Source organism: Monodon monoceros, unplaced genomic scaffold, assembly GCF_005190385.1.
Source record: "Monodon monoceros isolate NGI ecotype Baffin Bay Population unplaced genomic scaffold, NGI_Narwhal_1 Super_Scaffold_6, whole genome shotgun sequence".
NCBI lineage: Eukaryota > Metazoa > Chordata > Mammalia > Artiodactyla > Monodontidae > Monodon > Monodon monoceros.
In genome coordinates, this window is record NW_021703783.1 from 90,886,149 (window position 1) to 90,904,699 (window position 18,551).

The window sequence follows — 18,551 nt, forward strand, 5'->3', positions numbered from 1 at the left end:
GAAACAAGTCACTATAAGGAAAGCACTGCGAACAGGGCCCGGCACCGTACGACGTTACCTGTGATGATTCACTCCCGTTTCAATCATTGCATCCTTCAGCCAGGCCGAGAGAGCACACTCCCAACGGCCTCTGAGACCCGGGCCAGTCCTGTCTCTGGTAGTTGGCTCTTTTTTTAAATCTTCTGAGGTCATAGTTTCATTCATCAGTTTCAGATCCAAAGCCTCTTGAGCTGCACCCATGAAGTGCTCGCTCGGGCAGTTGCTACACACCCACGGGCCAAGCTGGGCTGGCAACACGCTCGCACGCACATCTCCAGAATACGGAATACGAACGCAGCCTGGGAGGGGTTTCGGTTCTTTTATTTAAGATACACGGAGGAATCTCCACCTTCGCGGAGCTCACTAGGCAGCACTTGACCTGAGCACGGTTAATCTGAACTGGCCACTGCTCTCACTTCAGTTGCCTGGGGATGACGGGCCCTCCGGTCTCTGGGGGCTGTTTGTTCTGTGGACTTCTGGGTGGCTATCTTTTGGGGGAGGCTGACCCACATTAGAGCAGGTCAGCAGCCCACAGCCTGGCCCTTCTCCAGAGATTAGAGGGAAAGCGCAGCCAAGGGCTGGGCGGTGCTGCCTGGTTAGCCTTTGGAAAAAGGATCACATGCCCTCACGAGGGGGCAGGGTCCCATCTCTCAGTTCCACGCCCCTTTGATCAACACGGACAAGCTGAGGCCACGCTAGTGGTTCCACATCTGTTCCTGTTCTCCTGGGGTCAAGTTCCCACGAATCTCTCAACAGGAAAGAAAAACCATCCAATCATGTATCTCTCCTTCACATGGTGTTGGGGGCAGGGGGTAGGTGCAGAAATAAAAGAGAACAACAAAGTAATCCAAAATCCTTCAGCAAACACTTACTTAATTCAGCCTTGTAATTAAGTCTTTTTTTTTTTTTTTCAACACATACCAGGCCAAATTTTGATCTTTACGGTTTTCTCTCAAACTGAGAACGGATGGGCCAGTGCTCGGTCTCTCTAGCTAGACTCTGTGTCCCTCTAATGAGACCACCTTTTCATCCAGCTAAACCCCACCCAGCCCTAAGCAAACGGGTCCCCTTTGGATGTGGAACCCTCAACAGTCCCGCTAGCCCTTGGGTGCAGGCTGTCTAAACTGAGATCCCTGAACCTGCCCTGACCCCTGGGACCCCTTTGACAAGAAGCCCAGCTCCAAGGGCAGAAATAGAGACACAGACGTAGAGAACAAACATATGGACACCAAGGGGGGAAGTGGCGGGGTGGTGGGGGTGGTGGGATGAACTGGGAGATTGGGACTGACATGTATACACTGATGCGTATAAAATGGATAACTAATAAGAACCTGCTGTATAAATAAATAAATAAAATAAAACTCAAAAAAAGCAGCCGCTCCAGCCCGGTGAGAAATCCTAGCCTGACCTTCATCCATGCCAACGTGTACTGAGTCAGGCAAGTCAGCGTTCCACCCCAGGTGCACAGCCCACAGGAGTCCATGTGTGCCACACAGACAAGAACAAGAAACTTCACTGCAGGCCTGTTTATAACAGAAAAAGCCTGGACACAACCCAAATGCCTATCCTCAGAATGAATAGTGATGGCTGAACCTTGAACAACAATGGGTCAGGGGCGCCGACCCTCAAAAATCCACATATAACTTATAGTCAGCCCTTTGTATCCACGGTTCCACATCCTCGGATTCAACCAACCGTGGATCATGTAGCACAGTATGTATTTATTGAAAAATAAGCCATGTATAAGTGGACCCACACAGTTCAAAGCCATGCTGTTCAAGGGTCAACTGTATATTTAAACAGTGTGAACTTCCGTGGCACAGTGAGCAAGGACTGCTCTACACAACCTGGGTGACTCTCACTACAGGTTTTCCCGTATGAGACTCTATTTGCAAAAAGGTCAAAAACAGTCAGTAGTGATGAGGTGTGAATAGTGGTTACCTCAGAGGTTCATGACCTGGATGGAGGAGGCTCCAGGGAGCCCCCAGGGAGAGGCTGGGAATGTTCCACAGCTTGATCTGGACAGCGGTTTACACGGGTATTTACAGAGGTAAAAATCCATCGCACTGTACATCTAGTTGTATATTTTATTGGAGTAGGTTAATAAACATACACTTTCAAGCACCTTCTATGTGCTAAGTCCAAAGGGTATCTCCAGCAAGACTCTAACTGCTTAAGAGCTTACAGTCCAGTGGGGAAGAAAATACACTCAAATAACAATATAAGATTGCCCGTGGCCAGTGGGGCAGTTAATAAGAGTGGGCCAAGGGATCAGTATTACTCATGAGTCAGGGGAAGTGGCAGAATAAGCTGATCAAATGCAGGCATTTTGGAGGCAGCCAGACCTGTGTCCAAATCTTATTTCTAACTGTGTGACCTGGACGAGATGTTCACTCTGCTTCTTCATGCTACGGGGGAACCACAGTTGAACCACAGCACTTCATGGGTCCTTGTGAGGATGAGGGAAAGAATGTACACAAAGCACTGGGGCATAAGACTTGTTATTCCTGTTGCAGGGGGGGGCCTGCCCTGTGCCAGGCACCACAGTTCACAGATGTGAAACGGGCCCCGCCCCCCATGGCTCCCAATCCCACCATGAAGAGAGCAGCCACCATTCACCCACTCGGCAAACATCTAACAAAACAGGGGCTGTGATGTGGACTTTGCCCTAAAGGAGCCCACAGCCCAGTGGGGAAGCAAGACACCTAGGACACAATGTAAAAGGCTTAAGTGCCAATGGAGACGAACAGATAAAGAAGCAGGGGAGGTCTGAGCTGGGCCTTGAGAGGCAGAGAGGATTTGGGTATGTGGAGACTGCTAGAGAGGGAAAGGCAAGCAGGCAGAGGGAACAGGATGAGCAAAGGCACAGAGGCGGGAAGGCGAGGAGGCACGTGGAGAAAAGAGCGACCAGTCAAGTGTGGCCCAACAACAGGGGACCCAGTAAACAGGGCCTGGGACAGGGTCTTTATTTATGTGTCAGTGGGGAAGCCCCTGAAGGTTTCAGGGGAAATAAGCATATCAGAGCAGGGATTTAAATGACAAGCCAGACAACAGGGAGGTGGTTACATTTCTCCAGGGCTGGGGCCGTGGGTCAGATTTCCTGGTCCCCTTCCTGACACCCAAGCTTGAATTCTTGATTAGCTGATGGTCAGGGGCCTGAATGAGGATGGCTGGTCCTTGAGGGGGTAGCCTTGACCTTCCTGCACTGGGCAAGAGGGTGAGGATACATTTCTTATGGTTCTTGTTTATTTAATTGTATTCGGTTTAACTTTTTGAAAAAGTCACATATTCACACGAATTGGCACTCAAAGCGTACAAAGGGTCTCCAGTGAACAGTCTCCCGGCACCAGCCACCATCCCAGAGGCACTGCAGTCACCAACTTCGTGTGAATCCCCAGAGACCCTGAGCACATACATAAGCAAATGCACTTTCTATTTCCCTTCACTTTCACGCAGATGGAAGCACACCAGACATACATCCTGTACCCGCTGCCTTCACAGCAATCTATCTTGGTGACTGTCCTGTACCCGTGCATGGAGTCTCCATCTTATTTTTTATGGCTGCACAGTAGTCCATGGTTTGGATGGACCATAATTTGTCCCTGGCCCCTGCTGATGGACTTTCAGGTTGCTTCCAACCTTTCGCTATTAAAAATGAGGCAGCCATGACTAACCTTGCACACGTGGTAACTCATCTGTAGGATAAATTCCTAGAAGTGCAACTGCTGGGTGAAAGCCTTCAAGGATCTGTAATTTTGAAAATGTTGCTAGAGAGGCAGGATACATCTTAATTGCTCATCCAAAAAATAAGCCTAATTATTGGGGAAAATACTGACAACATGTAGTTCCAAGGATGCCCAGATGAAGACACAGTAGACACAGAGAGAGCACTAGGTCGGAAGATGGCTCTGGACCCAAATCAGCCCCAACTCGCCCAGCGTCCTGGTCCATGGACTCGCATTTCCTCACCTGTGAGTGAAGGGCCAGACCCGCTCAGCCCCTCGGCCGTTCCCAGAACGGACAGGCTCTGGTGCCCTGGTCCCAGGACAGGGGCAAGTGTGGGAGATGACTGGGGTCACCACGACACCCGGCCCTAATTGGTCTCCCTGGGCAAAGGCGCCATGGGAAGAGCAGGCAGGCCACGGAGCGTGCACCAGAAGCAGGTCTGGAGGGGACAGGTGGGAGCGCAGAGCCCGAGACGGCAGGGTGCTTCCAGTCTAGCTATCCTGAACGAGTGGCAAGCGCCTCTGGCCACTTCCCGTGCGTGAGCTGTAGGGACACCACAGCCGTGCGAGACACACTCAGGCTCCACGACATTTACTGCTGTGTCCATCACGGACCTGTTACGTAACAGCCACGGCCACCTAAACCTCACTCATCAAGCGTGGCTGGCAGAGGATGGAGGAGGGCCTCTGGATACCTAGTGTCCTCCCTGTGAGTGAGGATAGCTGGGTAAACGCAGCGGGCAGGGCAGGGCTTCCTCCCACCCTCACGAGTCTGGCTCAACTACTGAGAACTGCAAATGGAAGAAGTGGTCTTCCGCCGCCAACCAAGCGGGAGACGCCTCTTGGCAAAGCAAAGCCAGCATTTGAGAGGCAGAACCCTCGCCGACCTTCCCGTTTCCCAGCCCGTGCTCTGCTCCAACAGACTGGACAGCCAGGAACGCCTGTAAATCGAATCATACTTAAATGCACCGAGGTTATATCGCCATTAACATTTTTCTAACCACTGCCCAGGGCATCAAGCTTTCTTTGTAAAGCAAGTATGTACTGTTTTGCTAAATCTAGATTTTCCCACGCCCTATTTGTTTAAAACCTACTGACAAACATGTAGAGATGTATTTCTCTTCCGGGAGGCGAGGCCTTGACGCCAACTGCTCTGGGAGAGCTCCCTCCCTCCACTCCTCTGCTCACCTGCCTGTACCTGTGCTCCAGGTGGTCCTGCTACCTGGAAAGCCCTCCCCTGCTTCTCCACCTGCCCACCTCCACTGTCCATCAGAGCCCCCAGCTCAACTGCCCTTCCCCCAGGGAGCCTGGGCCCCCCGCCCACCGGCAGGCAGAGCAGACTGCTGTCTCCTGGGGCCCCCACAGCTTTGACCGGATCCTCTATGAACGCTCTTTCCAAGTCTAAGCAGCAGTTCCACCTGCTGGCCTTCCCAGTGGGAATGCAGGCTCTCTGGGGGCCACAGCTGTGCTGAAGGGATCACTCAGAGGAGCAAGGGCACACAGGATTCGAAATCAAAAACTTGGGTGCTTCCTTCCACAGGATCTTAGGCAAATTCACCCCTCTGAGCCTCAGTCTATCCGTCTGCAAAGTAGGCACAATAATTCCAAGGGGCCAGGGCCATTGGGAGGATTAGATGAGATGATATATGTGAAAAGCAATTTGCAAACTGCAAAGCCCTACACCAATCCGAGTGAGGATTAGTAATATTAGTACTAATAGCAGCAAGATCTTTTTTGACCCGCCTCCTAGAGTAATGAGAACAAAAACAAACAAATGGGACCTAATGAAACTTAAAAGCTTCTGCACACCAAAAGAAACCATAAACAAGATGAAAAGACAACCCTCAGGGTGGGAGAAAATATTTGCAAACGAAGCAACTGACAAAGGATTAATCTCCAAAATATACAAACGGCTCATGCAGCTCAATACCAAAAAAAACCAAACAACCCAATCAAAAAATGGGCAAAAGACATAGACATTTCTCTAAAGAAGACATACAGATGGCCAACAAACACATGAAAAAATGCTCAACATCACTAATTATTAGAGAAATGCAAATCAAAACTACAATGAGATATCACGTCACACCGGTCAGAATGGCCATCATCACAAAATCTACAAACAATAAATGCTGGAGAGAGTGTGGAGAAAAGGGAACCCTCATACATTGTTGGTGGGAATGTAAACTGATACAGCCTCTATGGAGAACAGTACAGAGGTTCCTTAAAAACCTAAAAATAGAACTAACATGTGACCCAGCAATCCCACTACTGGGCATATACCCTGAGAAAACCATAATTCAAAACGACATATGCACCCCGATGTTCACTGCAGCACTATTTACAATAGCCAGGACATGGAAGCAACCTAAATGTCCATCAACAGAGGAATGGATAAAGAAGATGTGGTACATATACAATGGAATCTTACTCAGCCATAAAAAGGAACGAAATTGGGTCATTTGTAGAGACGTGGATGGACGGAGAGACTGTCATACAGAGTGAAGTAAGTCAGAAAGAGAAAAACAAATATCATATATTAATGCATATACGTGGAATCTGAAAAAACTGGTACAGATAATCTTACTTACAAAGCAGAGGACTTCCCTGGTGGCACAGTGGTTAAGAATCCGTTTGCCATTGCAGGGAACACGGGTTCAACCCCTGGTTCAGGAAGATCCCACATGCCGCAGAGCAACTAAGCCTGTGGGCCACAACTTCTGAGCCTGTGCTCTAGAGCCCATGCATCACAACTACTGAGCCCACGCGCCTAGAGCCCGGGCTCCACAACAAGAGAAGCCACCACAATGAGAAGCCCATGTGCTGCAAGGAAGAGTAGCCCCCGCTCGCCGCAACTAGAGAAAGCCCATGTGCAGTAACAAAGACCCAACACAGCCAAAAATAAATAAATTTAAAAATAAATAAATAAAAAGCAGAAATAGAGACACAGACGTAGAGAACAAATGTATGGATACCAAGGGGGAAGGGGTGGGGTGGAGTGGGATGAATTGGGAGATTAGGATTGACGTATATACACTATTGATACTATGTATAAAATAGATAACTAATGAGAACCTACTGTATAGCACAGGAAACTCTACTCAATGCTCTGTGGTGACCTAAATGGGAAGGAAATCCAAAAAAGAGGGGATATATGTATACGTATGGCTGATTCACTTTGCTGTACAGTAGAAACTAACACAACATTGTAAAGCGATTATACTCCAATAAAAATTTTTAAAAACTAGATTAAAAACAAGAAAAAAAAAGTAACATTAGTACTAAATAGTATGTTAACATTAATTAATATTAATTTCCTCACACACATCCGTTCACCAACACCTATCGTTGTGCCTGCAGGCACCCGAAATGACTGCTGATGGAATCCCAGGTTCTCTGTTCATTCCAGACAGAAAACCACGGCTGCTAGAGATGGAGACGAGGAGCCTCTGCTCCCCCCGGAGCTTTCCTGTAAGAGATAACCCAGAGGGCTTTGGGAAACAGCCCCACCCAGCAGAGTGGAGGTGTTCAGCCACCTGCCAACAGGACGGGGCCTCCCTGCGTGCAGGCTGCCCACAGGGGTTGTAGCAGGAGAAAAATAAAGGCACCAAACTCCACACACTTCTCCCAGGGTGGGGAGGCTGTCTTATCTGAAAATCACTTTCAGGGCGGCAGATGTAGTAACTTCCAGAGGTCTCATTCCACCCGCTTCGTTGAGGTGAGGGCTGGGGACAGCCATCCTGGGACCACCCATGGCCTGAAGCTACACGGTCCTCAGATCGTGGCTCCCGAACAAGGATACTGAAGTCTTCAGGGGGATCACAAAACAGACTGCAGGTTGGAAAATAAGACACACACACACACACACACACACACACACACACACACACACACACACGCACCCCTTCTCTATCCATCTTCACTTGACGGTGAAGACCGGCTCTCCCTCCAAGACAGAAACCAGGCCCTCCTCTTGTGGGCAGGGTGGATTTCAAGGTTTTCTAACCTGGGACCTCATCTGAGCCCTGCGACAGCCAGGAGGTGGGCAGAGGAGGATGAATAACCCCACTGGAGGGCAGGTGACTGGCCCAAGGTCATCACCAGGTTCTCTGACTCTGTGCAGTGCCCCACCTGCTCCTCACATCATGGTGCATCCAGCAAAAAGGGTGGAGACCTCGTCTTTCCTACAGACCTTGAAGTAAAGCACCAAGGGGCTCTGTTTTAGAACTTCTCTGATTCTTTCATATCTACGGCTAACTTTCATGTCATGGGTAAACGCTAGCAATTCAGTGTTACGTTAACAATGAGCTAATGCAGGATGATGCCTAGAAGGAAAATATGCCCACTCTTCAACAGCGATTATTTCTTGGTTATTAGAAATTTGGGGTGATTTCTATTCTTATCCTCCAATCTTTTCTGGGTTCCAAATTTACTATAATCAACAAGTACTATTTTCAAAAGCAGAGAACCCCATTGTTTTTCACAGGCTGAAACCTTCCATGAAATACTCATTTTGTTGTGTGTGACTTTTTAAAAACATGGTAGAACTGGAAGTGATTAGTAGGTTAGGAACAAAAGTTTTCTGGGTGGGATCTTCCCTCTCTGGTTTCCGCCCCAGAGAAGAAGGAAAAGGAGGTGACTGTGGGGCTTCCTGCCTCTCAGCCCAGGCCTGAGACCTCCAGACCATTGGACGGAGCCTGTCCTTGAACATACCCAAGGCTGTTTAATGTACCTGTCAGCTCCTGATATAACTCAGTTCTAATAAACAATCCTGTTCGCACCTATCACTTCTCAAGAATAATTCCAGCTTTATCCTGTGTGGCAATGATACTAACCCATCCAACTGTTGGTTTGTTAGTCAAAGCGATTTCAGCACCTACACTGTGCAAGGCATCGTGCCAGACACTGAGCCACCATTAATCCAAGACTGGAAAAACAACCAACCAGACAGAGGCCCCATGTCATCCTTCTAAGTTCTGCCCAAGCACAGGGTTTCAGATGCACTAAAACGGCAGCAAACAGGAATGTGAACAAACGCAGCCTAATTCCAGCACCGCCCCTCCCAGGACTTTGACAAAGCAGGGGCCTAGCACGAGTCCCTGAAGAGAACATTGGCAGCTTAGCTGCACTGCATTAAGGTACCTGCACCACATGCCACCCGGCAGAGGTAGACAAAATGGGCAGGAAACGGGAGACAATCCGAAACTGGGGGACCTTCCAAATCTTCTCTCCAGGGCCCCTCACACTTTACTTCTTCCCCTTCCTGTCCTCTCTGAGGCCAAGAAGATCATATTCAATTAACATTTACTGAGGGCCTACTACGTGCTGAGCCCCAATGCCAAACAATTTTGCAGACAAAGAACTCAGACCTTTGCTTTGCACATGCTGTTCCCTCTGCCTGGAACCTGCTTCCTTATACATGGTGACAGCGTAAACGTCACCTGGTCAGAGAAGTGCCTGCCCAGGCGGGAATGCCTCAGTGTTCCCTCAGAGCACCTATGACAACTGGAATGGCTCTCCCCAGCTGGACTCAGCTCCCTGCACTGGCATACAGGCGTGCAACACCTCTTTCTTGAATAAATTAAACAGCCTGTAAGGTAACAATAAAAGCCAGTGTTTACTGAGCACGTACCACGTACAGCCAAATGCGGTGCTGAGCTCCGTGCAGACATCAGAGCGTCACAGCCGTATCATGGCTGCACTGTTATTACTCCTCTTTTACAAATGAAGGAAGTTGCATCATCTCCCGCTATTCTTTAAGAATGGGAATCAGAACCTGGTAAGCAACTTGTCCAAGGCGACGGAGCTAATAAGAGAGCCGCAGCTCCCAATTCTTTCTCCAGAAGGCTCAGCTTACCTCCCTCTCTCCCCGGTGCCCAAAGGGGTGCTTCTTTCTCCTATGCTCCCAGTGACCATTTTTGTCCCCTTCCTGAATTCTCCGCCTCCTCTCCCCAGGCACCCAATTCAGAAGGTTTCCTTGATTCCTCCCCTCACGTCCTACACCCATGGGCTCCCAGAGCCAAAGCTGTGCTTCAGCAGACATCCTGTGCGAAGACCCCTAGTCTTTCGGCCCTGGAGGGAGGGACACACTGGGGCACTCAGCTGGCCGCTCAACACCCAGCAAAGCAGCCGGGGAGGGCAGGCATCCCCTCAGTGAACCCACACATCCCCACCCCCCTTTGCCTGTATTTATAGCACTGATGAGCATGGGGGCCTGGAGGATGGAAGATGGGGGAAAAGGAGCGGCCCACCCTGTCCACAGCCACAGTGTGAGAGGTCAGCAAGGACCTGCCAGACCCGGGAGGGCCAGGAATAACCCGGTTCCAGTTCAGGGGGCCACCCTACCGCCAGCCACGGAGGCCAGGGTAGAGCCACCATTACAGCAGTGAGCTCCAGAGGCCTGTCCTGAGTCACACAGGGCTGTCGGGACCAGAAGCTGCTGGAAGAATAGAAGCGAAAGGCAGCAGGGACCGAAAAGGATGCCAGTGACCAGAGGGAAAGCAAAGGAGGGAAAGGCCCAGTCTCCTTGGAGTTACCTGCAGGAATGAAGGAAGAAGGAGACGCGGGCACACTGTCCCGGAACACGCGGCTGAGGCTGTCGCTTCCTTTTGGAAAACTTCAGGGCTCCCTGGTGACCACACCGGGGTCAAGCTCAAACTCCTTAGTGGGGCCTTCAAAGGTCTTCACGCCCTGGGCCCACCATAGCCATGTCTGGGCGAGGTATTTCAGGCCTCCGCACCTCTGCGCATGGGGGCTTCCTCTGCCTAGAATGCCCTCTCCCTCCACAGGCAGAGCACTCCCCGTCGTCCTTCAAGGTGCAGGAGGTTTCGCTTCTACGATGATGTCGGGCACACCCCAGGGTTAGTGGGGGAAGAGCGTGGGCTCCAAGGTCAGCTCCACGGCCCAGCGCAGCTTTACCCTCCTAGGCTGCCTCCTCTGCAAAACGTGAAGGTAACTGTTCCCACCTCACTGTGGTGGGAGGATGAAACTCAGTCGGTCATGAAAGCACTTTGAACTGTGCCTGGCGCACAGTAAGTGCTTAATGAACAGGCTGTTGTTCCTACTGTCCTCCGGCCCCACTAGGGCCCTCTGTTTCCACCACAAGCAGAGCACTCTCTGTCGCATATCTGTTACACGGTGGACAGCCTCAGCCAACCACAGCCTCTTAAAAGACACAACCCACGACTCAGCACGGTGCTGGGCACACAGTAGGTCTTCAGCAAGTGCTCAGTGCCTGTGAAGGTCCAGTGGTAGACCCCCCCCCCCCCAGAGTTCTCCCAGGGCCCGGCAGCTGGCCTTCCACAACTCACACACCAAATCCCCAGTCTCAAGGCCCAGCAGAGTGAGAAGGGTATTCACAGTTACTTGGTTTCAAAACAATAAAGGACCGTACTCTGCCTTCCCACTCCAGGGAATTCACAGGGAGAAATGAGCACAGGAGGGACTGGAAATAGCATGGAGCTCCTCCTGCGGAAGAGAGCTCGGCCGGCCCGCCAGAAACCAGGAGCAAAACCTCAAAGGCAGAGGAAGAGAAAACAGCCTCCAGACAGAAGCCCGAGCTCCACAGAACTCGGCCAACACCAGTGAACTAGGACAAGATCACCTGCACCCATTCTGCCCTGAAGCTCTTCTTCCCACCCACTTGGAGGCCTTTAGAAGGGGTTCCTGGGGTAACCCACTACCACATGGGAGCAACTTAAAACACATCCAGAATCCCAGAGGCTGCACAAAGAAGCCAGGTTGCCTGTGGCCAATTCTTGGGGGGAATTGATGGTGACTTCTCCACGCACACTGGCTATGGGGGCCTTGTGTCTGGATTGGGGTCACTGTCTAGGTCCATCTCCCCAGCAGACTGGAAGCCCTTAGAGGCCAGGCACCAGGTCCCATTCATCTTTAGACCCCTGTGCCCCTAGCATAGTACCTGGCATGTAGTAGATGCTCAGCAAGTTACAAGGCAGCACACCTGGCAGCAAGAGAGGTCCTGGTTCATGGATGACTCCATCCAGGCCTGCCATATACATGGACAAGGAGTCATGTGCTCCCTCTGGGTCTCAGTTTCCTCATTTGTAAAGAGGGATAACAAACAGTTCTGTACACGCACAGCCTCCGAGAGAATTAAGTGGGGAAATATACATGGAAAGCACCAAAGCATCAGAGGAATGCTAGTCAGCCTTCCAGTTTCAGTTCAGCTCCCCTCGCCCCCTCCACCCCATGTTGGAACCTTTTCTGCTGGCCACGTTTCCCCTCCCCCAGCACTGAACCCACTCTGCATTCCCTCTATTGCTTTATATTTTTCACATCATTGTGACTACTTGATTCTAAGTTTGATTCCCCGACCGACCTGAGAGGTCCTGGATCCCAGGGGCATCATGTGTTTCTGTTCAAAGCCTAATAAAATGGGCACACAGACCTGACCGCTGGGGCCTTCCCACCCCACGGTCCCAGCTCTGATACACACAGCACCCTCCAGCAAGATGTCCCGATGTGCAGAGCCCAGGGGGCCCACCAAGCACGCTGGAAAGGAAGGGAGATAGGAAGGGACGCTGCACACACAAGCTGTGCAGGAGTCACACCTCTGAGACCTGCGCTGCCTTTGCAGGTGCGTGAGCGTATTTGCCTGGCTGCCTCCACAGCACAAGGCCTCCAGGACACAGATTGCTGCTTCTTTCCTTACATAAAGCACCCAGCAGTCAGATAAATAATACATGGCCTTCTCCTCACACGCAGGTATCAGACGTGCAAACACCTGCTTTGCCCCACAGTGCCCTGGGTGTGGGTGTGTAATGTCTGGCCTTGCACAACCCCAGAGGGGATACGGGTTGGGAACAGATACTCACGCCCACCTCTCAACCCCATCTCCTTGCCTTGGCCTAGAGTCAACTAGCACTAGACCCAAGCAGTGTGCCCAGAGAAGAAATGTCTGGGATGGATGCACACACCCTAAACCAGTCTCTGTGTTCCTTTTCCAAGCACATATCCTTGGAGCCCCAGGTTCCTGCCGGTGCCCCTCCAAACTGCTGACCTGTATGCAACGCGTGTACACCTTCATGCACGCATCCCCAGAGGCCTCGCCAGGCTAGCCACCAGCCCAGATCACAGCTACCGGCACAGGGCAAGGCCGACTCCCCCACTCACTAGGCTGTGCCAGGCGCCAGCACACCCACCGGGCGCACACCATCCCACTTGCAAAGGGCCTGTCCATCCGCTTCCCCTCTCTCCCGGCCACCCCCACGGGCAGGTCCGATTACACTCCAGGCGCGGGCCCCGCCACGCTGGCGAGGAGGGGGCAGCGCACACCCACGGGCGGCCCGCGACCTCGCAAGGTGGGGAGAGAGCGCAGGGCGAGACGGGCGGGGCCGCAGACGCCCCCTCCCTCCCCGCCAGGCCGGCCACCTTCGTCCGCTCCCCGCCCGGGGACCCGCGGCCAAGGCGACCCGCGGGGCGCCCCCCGAGCGGGCCTCTCCAGAACGGGGCAGCCCCGCCGCCCCCGGAAGCCCTCGGCCGACCCCCTCGGGGCCTCCAGCTCAGGGCCGGTGGGTAGGGTACCTCAGGAGCCCATGGCGGCGCGTGTGCGGGCGACGCGCGGCAGCCGGACTGTGAGAGCGAGGCAGGCTGACGGTACGGCAGCCCTAGTATCTCGCCGCCGGCGGCTCGTCCCGGGCCCAGCAGAGTGCCGCCGCGGCGCGCCTGCGCACCGAGCGCGCCGCCGGGGAGGGCGGGGCGGCGAGCGCGAGGCTGAGATCACCCTCCCGGCCTTAAAGGAGCCGCCGTCCCAAACCCCAGGTGGTGGGTGCGATCCCGGCTCTCCTCCAGCCGATCGTAAACCAGTCAAGAGTCGCCTCCCCAACCTCCATCCCACCCCGAACCCTGCCCACCAGTGAGCTTCTTGGGGTGCAGGGACAGAGTCTTGGGCTCCAAGCTCTGTCCCTGGCACTCGCTGGCTGTATGGAGCTTCACCTCTTTTCCTCCATTTGGGCCTGTTTGAAGATGAAACAATATCTAACGGCTATTTGTCGAGTGAAGGATGCATGTGGAATTGTGGAATGAATGCATACTGACGTGCTGTGTGCAATAACGCGAAATGAAATTGCAAAACAGAGAAAGAGGTTTTTCTTCCCACTCCACCTAGCAGCGCTTCCTTCCTGCCCCACCGAGCTCTAGCTGGTCTAACAAGCAAAATTCTTCAGATATCATTCAAACCGCCTAGCCCATTTCTGTTTGCCAGGTTCACACCCAACTCAGTTTAACTAAAAAACATAAAATCCAATCAAGTTCCGGCTTTGGTGTGTTCAAGATCCCCAAATGTATTTCTATCCCCAGCCCAGGCTCCTCCCGTGAACTGTGTACTCACCGTCTCATACCTGAGGTTCCAATAGGATCTCAAAGTCAACATGCCCACAACAGAACCATTTCCTCTCAAACGCAGAGACCTGCACTCTCACAGCCTCCCCACCAGAACGGTTAGCAGCTCCATCCTTCCAGCCCCCAGCCTAGAACTCCTGGAATCATCCTTGAATCCCTCCTCTCACCCCTTTACCCGCTGGAGCAGGAAATTATGTTGGCTGTACCTGCAAAATATATCTAGACTCTGACCTCTTCCACCCCATCTCTACTGCCACCACCCCATCCACTTTCTGTCCAGGATTATTGCAATATTCTTGTTATGGACTGAATGTTTTTATCCCCTCAAAATTCATAGGCTGAAATCCTAACCCCCAATGTGATGGTATTAGGAGCTGGGGCCTTGGGAGGTGATTAGGTCATATGGGTGGAGCCTTCATGAATGGTATTAATGCCCTTAAAAAAGAGACCCCAGAGAACTTTCTAGCCTTCTTTCTGCCATGTGAGAATACGGTAAGAAGTTAGCAGTCTATAATCCAGAAGAGGACCCTCACCAGAATCTATCACGCTAGCAGGCACCCTGATCTCGGACTTCCAGCCTCCAGAACTATGAGAAATAAATGTCTGTTGTTGATAAGCCACCCAATCTATGGTAATTTGTTATAGCAGCCCAAGCTGATCAGGGTTATTGCAACATTTTCCTAACCTGTTTCCCTTTTTCCAGCCCTGCCCCGTGTCCCAGTCTACTTCATTGCAGGAGCCAGAGGGATTCTTTTAAAACCTAAGTCAGAACACTGCACTTCTTTGCCCAAAGCCTGCCATTGGCTGTGCATTTCACTCTGAATAAAAGCCAAAGTTCTTACAAATCCCTGCAGAGCTTTGCTTCATCTAACATTCCATCCACCCAGCAGTGTCCGACCTCATCTCCTCCTCTTGCTTCCCTCCACACTGACCCCTTGCTGTTCCTAGAACAAATGAAGCACGCTTGACTTCAAATCCTTGGCACTGGATGTTCCCTCTGCTGGGATTGCTGTTCCCTCAGACACCTGAATGCCCCCTCCTTCACTTTCTTCAAGGGGTTGCTCACGTGTTCCCCACTCAGTAAGGCCTGCCCTAACCACACTAGTAAACTTGCCAAACCCCTTACATGCGGTCCCGATTCCCCCTTTCCGTGCTCTAGTTTTTCCCACATCACTTAATTTCTATCGTGACATAGTTTGCCTGTTTTACTGTTTGTCTTCCACCAGTAAAACGTAAGCGCTACAAGGACAAAGATTTTTGTCCTTTTTGTGTCCTGATATAATCCCAGTACTTAGTACAAGGGTTGGTATAGAGAACATGCTTCAAGATGTTCTGTAGCATGAAGAGTCCTCTAGGAAAAGTCCTTCCCAGTCCCCAGGTAGGAAGTTGCTCAGGGCTTTCCAGCACACAAACAAGGCTTGCTTATCATCAATTGCGTCATCATCATTTGTTCATGACTTCCCAGCTCTTCCTCCCTGCATATGACCCCCCCCCCCAGGGCAAAGTCCTTGTCTTAATTACCACCATATCTTATGCTTAGCATAGAAACCGACACGATTTGACATCCAGAGTGGTCAGGCCAAACCACACCCTAACTCAAGTTGTTAGCCCCTGTTCATTAAGGGCGCTCTGAGTCTCAGTTTACAGAGGCCCTAGGCTGACAGGGGCAGGGGCAGGTGGTGGGTAGTTTTAGGCTTGGGTTGCCAGAAAGGGGCTCAAAGACAGAAAGTCACCTGGCCTGAGTGACATGGCAGGTCAGCAGCAGGTGGCACTGTGAGCCCTAGTTTGTTGCTCCCTGGCTTTCCTCATCCTCTCCCCAGGCTGTCTAATTTAGAAGTAAAAATTTACCCCTCAGTCACCACCCCACTCCGTGCAAATGTCCATTCACCCTGGCTCAAAGATGCCACTCAGTTCGGCCCCTCTCCCTTCCATGCTGGGGCCACTGTCCTGGTTCAGGTCCCCTTATTTCTGGACAATTATAACAGTCCCCCAACCCACTAGTCACCTTTACCCCAGCTCACTGGCTACTGAAGGAGCCTTTCTCCACCTCCAGCAACCAACTACTCTTCCTTCAAAGGCCAAATCCGATGTCATCTTTTGGTTCTTTCTTGATTCTCACCTCCCTCACTCTCCTCTCCTCCATTCTGGTCTAATTAGTTTCTCCCCAACAAAAAAATCGCAAATAAGCTGAAATTCATCAAAGAATAGTTAAGCAAATTATGGTAGATCCATACAATGGTATATTGTGTAGATACTGAAACAGCCAATTTACACATTTCAAATAATAAGGGGAAATGATTAGGAATAATACTGACTGGAAAAGGTAGTAATAAATTTGCATGATAGCCTGATCTGAACTGTTTACATCTTTTTTTTTTTTTTTTTTTTTTTTTTTTTGGCGGTACGCAGGCCTCTCACTGTTGTGGCCTCTCCCGTTGCGGAGCACAGGCTCCGGACGCGCAGGCTCAGCGGCCATGGCTCACGGGCCCAGCCGCTCTGCGGCATGTGGGATCTTCCCGGACCGGGGCACGAACCCGTGTCCCCTGCATCGGCAGGCGGACTCTCAATCACTGTGCCACCAGGGAAGCCCACTGAACTGTTTAAAAAAAAACTTTTTTTTTTTTAGGCTTAGAAGAAAGATTGGAAGGAAATATAACAAAATGTTAACAGTGGGTTCTCCTAAGTGGCAGAATTATGAATATTGGTTACCTTCTCTCTCTCTCTCCCTTACTTAATTTTTGTTTCTCTGTATTTTCCAAAATGTTTGCAAAAAGCATGCAATCTCTTCAAAATAAGAAAAAAGTTATTTAAAGAAATGGTCTGGGACTTCCCTGGTGGCACAGTGGTTAAGAATCTGCCCGCCAATGCAGGGGACACAGGTTCATCCCTGGTCCGGGAAGAACCCACATGCCGCGGAGCAACTGAGTCCGTACGCCACAACTACTGAGCCTGCGCTCTAGAGCCTGCGAGCCACAACTACTGAAGCCCACACACCTAGAGTGTGTGCTCCGCAACAAGAGAAGCCACCACACCGCAAGGAAGAGTAGCCACGGCCTACCACAACTAGAGAAAGCCCGTGCGCAGCAACGAAGCCCCAACACAGCCAGAAATAAATTTATAAAAGAAGAAAAAGAAGAAGAAATGGTGTGTTGTTCCCTTCTGTTTTCTTCTCTCTGTGCATCACAATTCATCTGAATGCATCTGTCTCCCCCACCAGACTAAGGGCCTCTCAAGGGTAATAGGGATCAAGTTGGATTATCTCTGCATCCAAAATCCACTCCTAGCATCTGTAGGGCAGTGCAGAGGAAAGAGCCAGGGCCTCAGCGGTGCTGGTGAAACCGTGCACCTCAGATTCGGACTTGAACCCACGTGGCTGGGACTCGAACCTGGCCAAAACCCAGTTTTCCAACTGAGATAACACACCTGGTTTCTCGACTTTATGAAGCTCAGTTTCTTGATGTCTCATGGCAGAAAGAATTCAGTGAGAGATAAAGTGATAGGTAAGAAGTGGATTTATTTAGAGAGAAACACACTCCACAGGGTGTGGGCCATCTCAGAACGTGAGAAAGGCACCAGGGTACGGGGTTGTCAATTTTTATGGGGGTGGGTAATTTCGTAGGCTAATGATTGGGAGGGGTATTCCAGCTATTTTAGGAAGGGGCGGGGATTTCCAGGAATTGGGCCACCATCCACCTTTGATCTTTATGGCCTGTCTTGGAACTGTCACAGTGCCTGTGGGTGTGTCATTTAGCTTGCTGATGTGATCGAATACTGAGGCTCAAGGTTTAGTGGAAGTGACTTGTCTGCCATAGTGAACCCATTTGGTTCTAATCAGTTGATGTCATGTCCTCAGGCTATGTCATTCTTTCAAAGGTTGTGCCCTGCCCCCCTTCCCTCCAGTTTCACTGGTGCTAGCTAATGAGTGGCCCAGAGCCCAGAGCACTCTGAATCCATTTACCTGCAGTCTCTGCGTCTCCCACGTTTCCCCAAGGATGCTGTGGGAGTCCTGGCCAGGTGTCCTGGAGAGGCAGTGTGGTGTGGAGGGCAGAGCACAGGGCCAGCTCCATTTATTTCCTAGCAGTATGATCTTAGGCATGTGGCTTTGCCTCTCTGAGGCTCCGTTTCCCCATCAATATGTATGAAAATGTCGACACGGTATTTTGCACGCAGCTGACGATCATGCTGCAGTCTATAGCATGGGGCTGCTGAAGGCCCAGCTAACTTTTTACCTGAATCAGACCCTTTTGGTTGCAACGGACTAAAACCCAATTCAAGCTAAGTTAAACAAAGGAAGGGAATTTAAGGGAATTTAAGGGAAGTGCCAGGCAGAGCTGGATTTGAGCCTCACACACCGTCATTAGGACACTATTTCTCTCATTGTGTGTGTGTGTGTGTGTGTGTGTGTGTGTGTGTGTGTGTGTGTGT

General features: G+C 51.1%; 1 protein-coding gene across 2 annotated transcripts in view; it reads right to left on the reverse strand.

Annotated features, from left to right (window-relative positions):
- The window catches only part of TMEM184B (transmembrane protein 184B), a 48,926-nt gene extending 35,469 nt beyond the window's left edge, over positions 1–13,457 (reverse strand). The window contains exon 1 of one of the 2 annotated variants that reach the window (XM_029205020.1): positions 13,311–13,457. The gene's annotated coding sequence lies outside the window, so the exon portion shown is untranslated. Of the gene's footprint in view, positions 1–10,300; positions 10,996–13,310 lie in introns of those variants that run through there. The other variant, XM_029205021.1, reaches the window with a different exon arrangement.
- Between the last annotated feature and the right edge of the window lie 5,094 nt (positions 13,458–18,551).